This window comes from Aethalodelphis obliquidens, unplaced genomic scaffold, assembly GCF_003676395.1.
Source record: "Aethalodelphis obliquidens isolate GAN/ISIS:26980383/991018 unplaced genomic scaffold, ASM367639v1 scaffold7, whole genome shotgun sequence".
Classification (NCBI taxonomy): domain Eukaryota; kingdom Metazoa; phylum Chordata; class Mammalia; order Artiodactyla; family Delphinidae; genus Aethalodelphis; species Aethalodelphis obliquidens.
This window is the reverse complement of record NW_020837951.1, coordinates 37,440,788-37,450,902: the sequence shown is the minus strand read 5'-3', so window position 1 is coordinate 37,450,902 and position 10,115 is coordinate 37,440,788. Positions and strand designations below refer to the sequence as shown.

The 10,115-nt window shown below is 41.7% G+C and overlaps 1 long non-coding RNA gene across 1 annotated transcript in view; it reads right to left on the bottom strand.

The window, feature by feature from the left end:
• Nucleotides 1–441: 441 nt before the first annotated feature.
• LOC113620003 (uncharacterized) overlaps nt 442–10,115 on the bottom strand; it is a 49,705-nt gene continuing 40,031 nt past the window's right edge. The window contains exon 8 of the long non-coding RNA XR_003432611.1: nt 442–4,836. This is a non-coding gene — a long non-coding RNA (uncharacterized LOC113620003). The remainder of the gene's footprint in view (nt 4,837–10,115) is intronic.

Sequence of the window (10,115 nt, the reverse complement as noted above, 5' to 3'; positions counted from 1 at the left end):
CTACTGTGGAGCAAGGAGTACAGTAAGGCTCAGCAGGGTTTCATGAATAACTATGCAGTAAGGACCTAGAGGTCTTTTTAACCATTTTTCTTTTCCTTTCCATTAGAATATATGAAAATAAATTGCTAAAGGATATGAACTTCTGGGACTCCCCTGGCGGCACGGTGTTTAAGAATCCTCCTGCCAACGCAGGGGACATGGGTTCGAGCCCTGGTCCAGGAAGATCCCACATGCCACGGAGCAACTAAGCCCGTGCATCACAACTACTGAGCCTGTGCTCTAGAGCCCGCGAGTCACAAATACTGAGCCCGCGCACCACAACTACTGAAGCCCACGCACCTAGAGCCCATGCTCTGCAACAAGAGAAGCCACTGCAACGAGAAGCCCACGCACCACAATGAAGAGTAGCCCCCACTCACCGCAACTAGAGAAAGCCCACGCGCAGCAACGAAGACCCAATGCAGCCAAAAAAAATAAAATATAAATTAAAAAAAAAAGAATATGAACTTCTAAGTGCCCTTTCAGGCAAAGGCACTATACATTCTCATGTGTGAATTTGATAGTAAATGCATCCTATACTTAAATTCTTTCCTGGAGAACTGAACACAACTCTATACCCATACATATCTAAGGTTGAGAGCAGTTCGGACATAACCTGGGCTAAGCAGGTGTAGCCTTTCTTCCCATGCGCGGAACTGGCCAGACATCCAGGAGGAGAAGGGGGTATAGGATGCTGGTGGAGGAGGTGGCAGCTCTCTTTCCTCCCCAAGACAGAGGGGGTTTACGGATGACATGGACGCTTCTACGACAGAGTTTTCCACATTTTCTAAAAGGTACTTAGCGATTAAATGAGACAAAATTTAAACATTTCTTTGGCCCTAATTATATGTATCCTGAAACAAATCCCCAAGAAACAGACAAGACCCTTCAGGGAGCAAATACTCCCCTCACAGCACGTGATCCTCATTCGAAGTGAATTCAGTATTAACAATTTGACATTTATTGCTGATTAGAGAAACTGTGAGTAAGGAGACTACAAAAATAAACAAAATATATCCAATAGTTCTCAAGGATGGGGGTCATAAGAACCAGCTGGGGAATTTGTAGGAATGGAGATTATTGGCCTTGCTGTGGCTTCAATCACTATTTGCAATTATTATATATATTATAATTCTATGCATTCATGCCTTTGCCATGTGACCTAGAACTCCTGCCCTCTGTGTTCATGTTGAGCTTGGCCCTGCAACTTGCCAATGAACCATAGGTGTAAGAGACAGTGTGAGATTTCAGGGCTGAGAACTCCAGCCGGGTCGCGGGTTTCAATTTGCTCTCTTGCAGTCCTGCCATTTGCTATATGAAGAGCAGACTCTGGATGGCTACTGGTCCAAGCGGATGAGAAACTCGTGGAGCAAACCCAAACGCAACCCAAACCACAGCCCGTAGCCTGGAACCCAGAGTCCAGCCTCGCCAAAGTGCATCAGGCCCACAGACCCCTGAGCAAGTTTGGTGGGACGCTTGGAATGCAACACTGTCACAGAAATAGCTGAGCAATACACTTCACAACCCAACCCCACATAAGACATATATGGTCCTCCACCCCGAATGGCTGAATCCATGGAATATGATTGGAACTCATTTATGATCTACCTAAAATAGCCTAGAAGCATTTTTTAAATTTATGCAGCAGTGGGTAATACCTACTTTAATTCTACTGCACAAACTTACAGATTCATACAGAAATTTACTGTACGACTGGTTATTTCCACTTTGTGCCAGTATATAAATTCTCTTCATCTCTCCATTGCTAGCTCATTATGAGATTACATGATCACTTCACACATCAATTCTTCAAAGGGGGCAATTTCAATTACATGGAAGCCTCCCAACATTGTCATTAACAAGGAAACATAGTAGGCGGCAAAATCCTGGGCTAGATGTTCATACAGAAGAACTAATGATTACCTCCACAGTCCACATTTCCTTAATTATAGCATCACATTCAGTAAAGTTAAAGCTTTGTCAGCCATCTCGGAGCTTGATAGGTTTGTGTGTTTATGGGGAGAAGGAATCCGTATCATTCAAAATTGATATGTTGTACAAGGGAAGGTTACCATCAGAGCAGAATGAAACAGATTGCACTGCAGGCTTCCTTTTTAAAATAACAAATTCTCCCAAAAGAGAGAAAATAAATAGAAGGGCAAATCCTCTCTGTTGCTACATTGTTTCTAAATTCTGCACTCTCGTGATGCCCAGAAAAGAATTCATTCTACAGAGTATATACTTAAACATGAAGCAGCTTGACAATTGCATAAATTAATGAAAACTCTCCACCAAGAAGAGATCTAACGCGATGATGTTTCAAAACAATGTCTAATTTTTTTGCAGCACCCAGATGAGATGTAACAAATAATTTCAGCTAGTGCTTCTTGGGCTAGATGTGACAAGCTATGACCTAAATGAAAGAAATACTCTTGTTTTCTGTGATTATTTCTCCTCTGAAGGATAAAATAAATCTAATATAGATATTTTGCAAGATACACTATTAAGCTGGACTCAATACAGCCCTATAAAATGGAGAGCGTTGACTTGTGGGGCTGGAACATGTGGAGGAGGTGGGCGTGAGTGAAAGAGAGAGAGAGGAAATACATCCTACTGAGAATGATGCAGGCGAAGAAATTATCCATTCTTTTTGTGTTAGTTCCAGGTGACCCTGTCACTCAACCGACCTATCTTTCCTTTCCAGGTTTGTGAAGGGAGTGGGGAGGGAGAGAAATATTTGCCAGGGAAAGTATTCTAGCTAAAGTAGTACTAGATAGTACAGTTCAATGGAAAATGATATCAGCCTGGGTCTGAGGAGTCTTGATTCCTGTCGTAGCTTCACCATTGATTTTCTCTGTAGCTTTGGAAATGCCCCAGCCCCTCTGGCTCTCCATTTAATCACCTGCAAAATGGATCATCTCTAAACTACTGCTCTCCAGTGAATGTAGATAACTAGCACAAAAAGATTTACAGACAATGCTATGCAAAGAATATTATTCTAGCTAAATGATGCTCACCAAAAGAAAACTGTGTCCACCTCTCTATGATTTGATCATATATTTTTAGTAATAAGGTCATAAGTAATACTGGCCAAAAGGCAAATGAGTCACTCGAAATGTTTCTAGCTAACGCTTATTATGATCAATTTTTCAGGAAGGAAAAATCATACAAGTTTCACGATCTGTCTCAATTCCCCTTTCTAGAGTCATTAGCCCACACTTTCCACCATCTTTCTAGTTACAACATGCCACTGTCACACCTCAACTAGTATGTTTCATGCTAGTTTCTCTGCCTAGAGCCCTCCTCCATCATAGCCCTTGACAAAAGATCTATGGAGGGGACGACTCATTCCCCAACCCCACACACTCCTAGAATGTGCTTCTTATGTCTGACTTTCCCCATCTCCCCAGATTCTTTCCCAGCTTCTCCTGCAGTACCCTCTTTTAGCCTTCCTCGAGGTGTCACCAGCCCTCCCTCAGGACACACCAAACTAGCCCCCTTGCTGTCCACCCCCGGAATGACAGAGCCCATTCCATGTCCTCTGTATAGAACTGTCTTTGGATTCGGCTGGTACTCATGGAGGTTTCTGCAGACTTAGTCTGGAAGGAAGAACGTATACTTTGTGGGAGGAAGGGTGCGATTAGCTCTGCTCATCTCTCTACACCAACATTACTGGGTTGGGGGCAGTGGTTCCTCTAACTGCAAATGCAGGTGGTCTCCATTATAAGTCATCACGTTCTGGAGGTCACCTGGGCCTGTGTATCTGAAGACTGCCCTCTCTACCCGCACTCAACCTAGGAAGCAACTCATAATACTGCTTTTGTAAGGCCAACTCTAACCCAAAGCCCAGATAACTCCCCCAGCCACGTTATCCTAAAAGTGCTGTTGCTGCTTTCCTGGGTCAGTTGTCACTTGACAGAAACCCATATTGACTCCTGGAGGCAACTAAGATGCTGACTGGTACCCAGTTCACTCCATTCTCTGATCACCAAATTTCTGCCCTTGTCGTGGGAGGCAGGAGCTTCAGTGCTTTCCACGAATGAACAATGTGTGTGTTTCATAAGGAAGCATATGACTAAAGTTACTTGCATGTATAAACAAGTTCCCCCCCAAAGACCTAAAATGGAAAAAAAAAAACTGTTTGTGAATTCTCACAAGTGTACTTGATGAATTAAGAGTCCCAGTGGGTGTGAGGGTCTCAGGAGAGTCTGAATAATGTGTTTCACCTTATTTGACTCTTTCCCATCAAATTAATAGAGGATTGATTTAGATTTCAAAAAACATAATTGAAATATTCTTATGCATAGAATGATCTACTAAAAACAAATTCATTGCTAGATCATGCAAGTCTGAGATAGGCAAATTTAAAACCTTTCTATAGGACATGTGCACATTTTTATAAAAGACAAAGCAGATGAAGAGTATTTTTCTCATAGAAGGGAAATAGATTGTTTAAACACAGGCATTTTGTAAGTACTCCGTACTTCACAAATATGCAAATCTAGGCTCAATGGTGAAGAGTTAATTATTCTATTAATATCCCTGTTATATTTGCTTTTCTAACTTTATAATTTTGTTTCTTTTTTTTTTGACTACAAAATATCGAACCCTTGAAATCCCCAAATACCAGAATCTGTAAGTGTCCTGGATCTTTCTGAACTTGTTTTTAATGAAGAGGAACAGAACAAATCTGAGATAAAACCCTCCAACCCGGGCTTGACTGTTACCCACTTTGCCACTGACCCAACGTGTGACCCGGGGCACATCACTTATCCTCTTGGTGCCGTGTTCCTTCACCTGGAAAATGAAGGTACCATAATAAGAGCTCACCGCCTCACAGGGCTGCAAGGAAGAGTCATGATTAATTCATTTCCCACACTCCAAACGAGAATCGTACAGCACAGTAATAAAATACAGGCAGTGAAGACACAGGTGTTTTAGGATTCTTAAGTTAATGAGATAAAGTATTACTTAGCTTTCAGATGCAATGGCAGACATATTTCAAATCTTGGGTATTATTTACCTTTAAACAGGAAAGAATATTCTCATGGAGAGAGCGGTGGGTGGGGCCTCTGGGGAATCTTGGGACCTCAGGTCCATGGCCATCTCATCATGCACCGACTGCCTGAGCTCAAGAAAGACACTCTCTTGCTAATCTTTCGTTTTCCCCATCACCAAAACGAGGAATCAGATTCCCTGTCCCTAAGTTCCCTGCCAAGCCAGACATTCAAGGATTTCTATCATATTCTTTTTTTCTATAAACAGCAATATAAATTGTTTCATTTTAAAGAATGTCTACATGCCTATAATGGAGTCACTTTGCTGCACAGCTGAGATTGGAACAGTGCTGTAAATCAACTACACTTCAATTAAAAAAAAAAAGAGAGAGAGAAATTGCTTCATTTTACCTTACAGATCATTTTTTGGTGGTCAGATTTCCAATGGTAGCCCAGAATTATTTCTATATACACTAAGTTGGGAAACAAAGAAAACATTTACTTTGTTTTTCTCATTATAAAATAAATTCCACAATAAAATTATATGGAAATGTATTCAGAAAGAGATAGTAACACATTATCTTAGTTCTCTTGTGAAAACAATTTGGTTACTGTTTCCTTCATAGTTTTATAAGAAGGAGTTATTATAAGTATTTTCCTTCATAGTTTTATAAGTATTATTTTTACTATTAATATTTTAATAAAAACAGGTTTACATGAAATACACTTACTACAAAATTGTCTTTGTGTTTAAAAATTCTTCCCGGTCAGCAAGTATAAACCTATTGCATTCTTTCTTCTCAACTGCATTAGATTCCTCTATGAGTCTGTACCATAATATGGGCATCCTTTTAATAAATTGTTTTGTCTAATTTCCCCAATCACAAATTTCCCGTTCAGAAAACACATAGTATCTCTGTACATGTAAATGACTATTGTAGAATAATTAAAGCAAGAGAGCAGCTTACAATCATATTTTAGGTTGTGTTTTGCTTTATTAATAAACCAACATGTCAGTATCCACCGTTCAGGCAAATATGGCTCAACACACTGTCCTGAAAGGCAAGTGAGGGGTACACAGAATGTAAGTTATTATATATGATAAAAACTTAATTAGCCACTTGCCTCAAAATGATTATATCTCTTTTAAAATATCTGCCTCCTTTGTTTGCTATAAGTATTCATTTAGATATATAAAATATACTAAGCAGCATTTTGTCTGCATCCCATCAAGCAAATTCATTGAGGTGTGAGGGCTATATAAGCAGTGGAGCGGAAGACCATGCTATTACATGGATAAATGCTCCCGAGTTACTGAAGCAAGACAAAAACAATCTTGGGAACATGGATTTTGGAATATGCTGAAGCAGCCATGTTTGGGGTGATGGGGGAAAAAAGGGGATTGCTCATAAATAGGAAAAATACCGATGTCGTGATATTCCATAAAATTGAGTGTGCTTAGTCTGATTCAGACAAATTGTTACTGTTATGCTATCTGCCTATCAGATATTTTAAATTCATCAAGAAGCCACGGTCAGTTAAGAGACCTCCATAATGGAACGTTTTATAAGATGATTTTCTTTTAATCACCCAAAGGTCTAATAGGGTGGTTGGCCTGCTTCCCTAATAAAATTCAAATAGCTTTGCCACAGGTCAAAGTGAAGTTGGCCATCCTACAAGGAGTTCATCTGTGACATTCATAATCGCTGCCCAGTCTCAAGGGACTATTTGAGGTTACTGCTTCTGTCAGAAAATAAATAATCACACACCCACCCACACAGATACACACACACACACACACACGCAGGCACATGCACTGTAAGCAGCGGTTTCCTAGCCAAACAAATTTCAATCCATAGTCTGTGACTTTGCCTTATTAAGGCCTGAGAGAGTAGCACAACCTCGTTCTACATCCTCCTGGCCTGGCACACCTCATGATTCCTTCCTCACCTACTGCAGAGGTCAGTTTCCCTGTGGGAGGCATCACAGCCAGAGACCAGCAGCTCAGGACCTCTCTGCAGGTCCCGTTCTTATCCCTTGGGCTATGGCCTTGACTCTCTAGTGGTCCTGTAGCCTACCTCCCATTTCCTATCCCTCTGCTTCATCCATGCCTCTGCTGTACTTTCTGCTTGGCTTTTAGTGGTGTCTTCAGCCTTGAATTCTCAGGAATTAATCCCTCGGGCCCATTCTCCAATGCTGAGCCCAGATCCCAGGGTCTAAGGCCCTAATCTGGGAGGAGATTGAACCTACACAGTTGATATGCCTTTAATTGGTAATCACACATGGCACACGTGTGCAAGGGCACACACACATATGCACGCATGTTAATAAATGTATCCATGTATGGGTGAGCCATCCCAGTTACTCTTACAAGTAAAGCTCAAAAGACTTCCCAGGACTTGGCTTCTCTCCCTCCATATCTTCGATCTGTTTTCTCTTTCTGTATAACCTTACTGTGCACACGGTAGTAAGGTGAGATGGCCATGGCCGCTCTAGTCCTTCAAGTCCAGCAAAAACAGTCTCTGCCCCATCCCTGAATTCTCAGGCACACATTTGATTGTACTTTACTGGCTTTCAATCGGTCTCGTGACATTCCCTGAACCAAATGTAGTGGCCAGAAAATTATAAACACCGATGCCTTCCAAATTCACCTGAAGCACAGGTTGAAAATTGGAGAGAATCTCCAGGGAGACTCTAGATTTACTGCTGGAAGAAGAGAGAGTGAATGTTGGGGTGAATGATCAAGTACCTGGATGTTAAGATAACCAATTGCTTCATATTTTTGTGCCAGTTATAGAAATTCAGAAGCAGTTCAATCAAGAGTTTCTAATGACTCACAGACTCAGACAGTAGGAAGCCTTAGCAATCACGTAGCTCCTGGCTATTCAAAATATGCTTCCTGGACCAGCAACAATAGCATCACCAAGAAGCTTGTTAGAGTTACAGCACCTCAGACTCCCTGGACCTGTTGAATCAGAATCTGCATTTTAACAGTCTCCAGTATGTACAGTAAAATTGAAAATTAATGATCCAAACTTATAAGTTTACAGATATGGAACCTGGGATGAGGCAAATGAAGATCCTTGGCTGAAGTCATACAGCCAGTGAGTGGGAAATAGAATCCAGGTCTCTTGCCATTCGTGGAAGGCTTTACTCCAAGTTGACACTACTTTGCATAGTCAACTTTTCAACCAATCACAATTATGTTTTTAATTATGTGCTTGTTATTAAAACATACAGGGGCTTCCCCGGTGGCGCAGTGGTTAAGAATCCGCCTGTCAATGCAGGGGACAGGGGTTCGAACCCTGGTCCAGGAAGATCCCACATGCAGCGGAGCAACTAAGGCTGTGTGCCACAACTACTGAGCCTGCGCTCTAGACCCTGCGAGCCACAACTACTGAGCCTGGGTGCCACAACTACTGAAGCCCACGCGCCTAGAGCCCGTGCTCCACAACAAAAGTAGCCACCGCAATGAGAAGCCCCTGCACCACAACGAAGAGTAGCCCCCGCTCGCTGCAACTAGAGAAAGCCCACATGCAGCAACGAAGACCCAACGCAGCTGAAAATAAATAAATAAAATAAAATAAAATTTTAAATAAATAAATAAAACATACATATCAGGATAGAAGTCAGCATAGCATAATGGTTCAGAAGTAGAACTCTGCAGCCAAAGAGGCCTGGATTCAAATCTCACCTCTAGCATTTTCTACCTCAGAAATTTGGGAAAGTTATTTGACTGCTGTGAAATGCAATCTCAGTTACCTACATTATAGAATTATTATAGGAATTGAAAAAGACAGGCATCTATGTATATTATAGATATTAAAAACTTAATCAGTATTTTGAGCACGTGGAACTTAAAATATTATTTTTATCATTATTTTTCCTAGAATAACTTTTTCCACCCATTTCTTCTTTTCATCTCTATCTTCTCAGGCATCAGTAATACAAAGGTGGATAAAGATGAGTGTCTGCCATCCTGGAGACTATATTCTATCAGAGGAGAAAGAATAGCAACAAACTGGGCTGTGACAAATGCAAAACCATCAGCATGCACGAAGTACCGCCAAACCACGCAATTAATTTTGCCTAGCAAAGGAGAACAAGCTCCTCAGAAAACATCATACAGTCTGCACCTGGAGGGGGCCTGGGCGTTCATCAAGGTATTCCATTAAATTTAGTTTTTGAGGAACGAACATGTGTGTGGTGTTGACAGTTGAGGGCATTAAAAAATAAATAAGAGAACGCCCCCAACAGCATCATAGGATCATAAACTGCTGATGGAGGCTGTGAGGCTCAGCCAACGTCTCCCCCAGGCCCTTGCCGTTAAGTAGGGCTGCGAAACGAGTTGTGTAATGAAGCAGGGGTAGAAGTGTGGCGTGTCCGATCCAGAGCAGAGTGTGGAAGAGAGGGCCCAAGAACACACATTCCATTCGGCGCGGTTACAAGATGGTGGAGCTTTGTGATAGCTCCTTGATAAGAGTCCCCTGCTGCCCAAGTTAGTCATGCTGTGTGGGTGAGAAATATACTTCGGTGGGGATAAATTGCTCTGACTTAGGGGTTGCTCGTTACCATGCATAACCCAGAACACCTGACTCACGTGGGATGATAACGTTCATGGAGGGTAACTCCTGATTTTAAAGTGAAGAAAACCATAGCTTCTTCAGAAGGGGGCAGGGGGGAACTTCCCTGGTGGTCCAGTGGTTAGGACTTTGCCTTCTAATGCTAAGGGGTGTGGGTTCGATCCCTCATCGGGGCGGTAAGACCCCGCATGCCTCAAGGCCAATAAAACCAAAACATAAAACAGAAGCAATATTGTAACAAATTCAATAAAGACTTTTTAAAAAATGGTCCACATCAAAAAAAAATCTTAAAAAAAAAAAGCAGTGGGAGGGGATTGGCCTCAGAGAAGATGGGAGGGGCGGGGGGAAGATTCTTACTAAACCTACCAAAGTGTTTTACTAAACAACACTTTCTAATCATATTTCCCTGCTCACACAACTTTTTTTTTTCAGAATTTAATCTTGAAATCCTCCTAAGGACGCACACTTTCTCATGGCCAACAAAACCACCGTACAT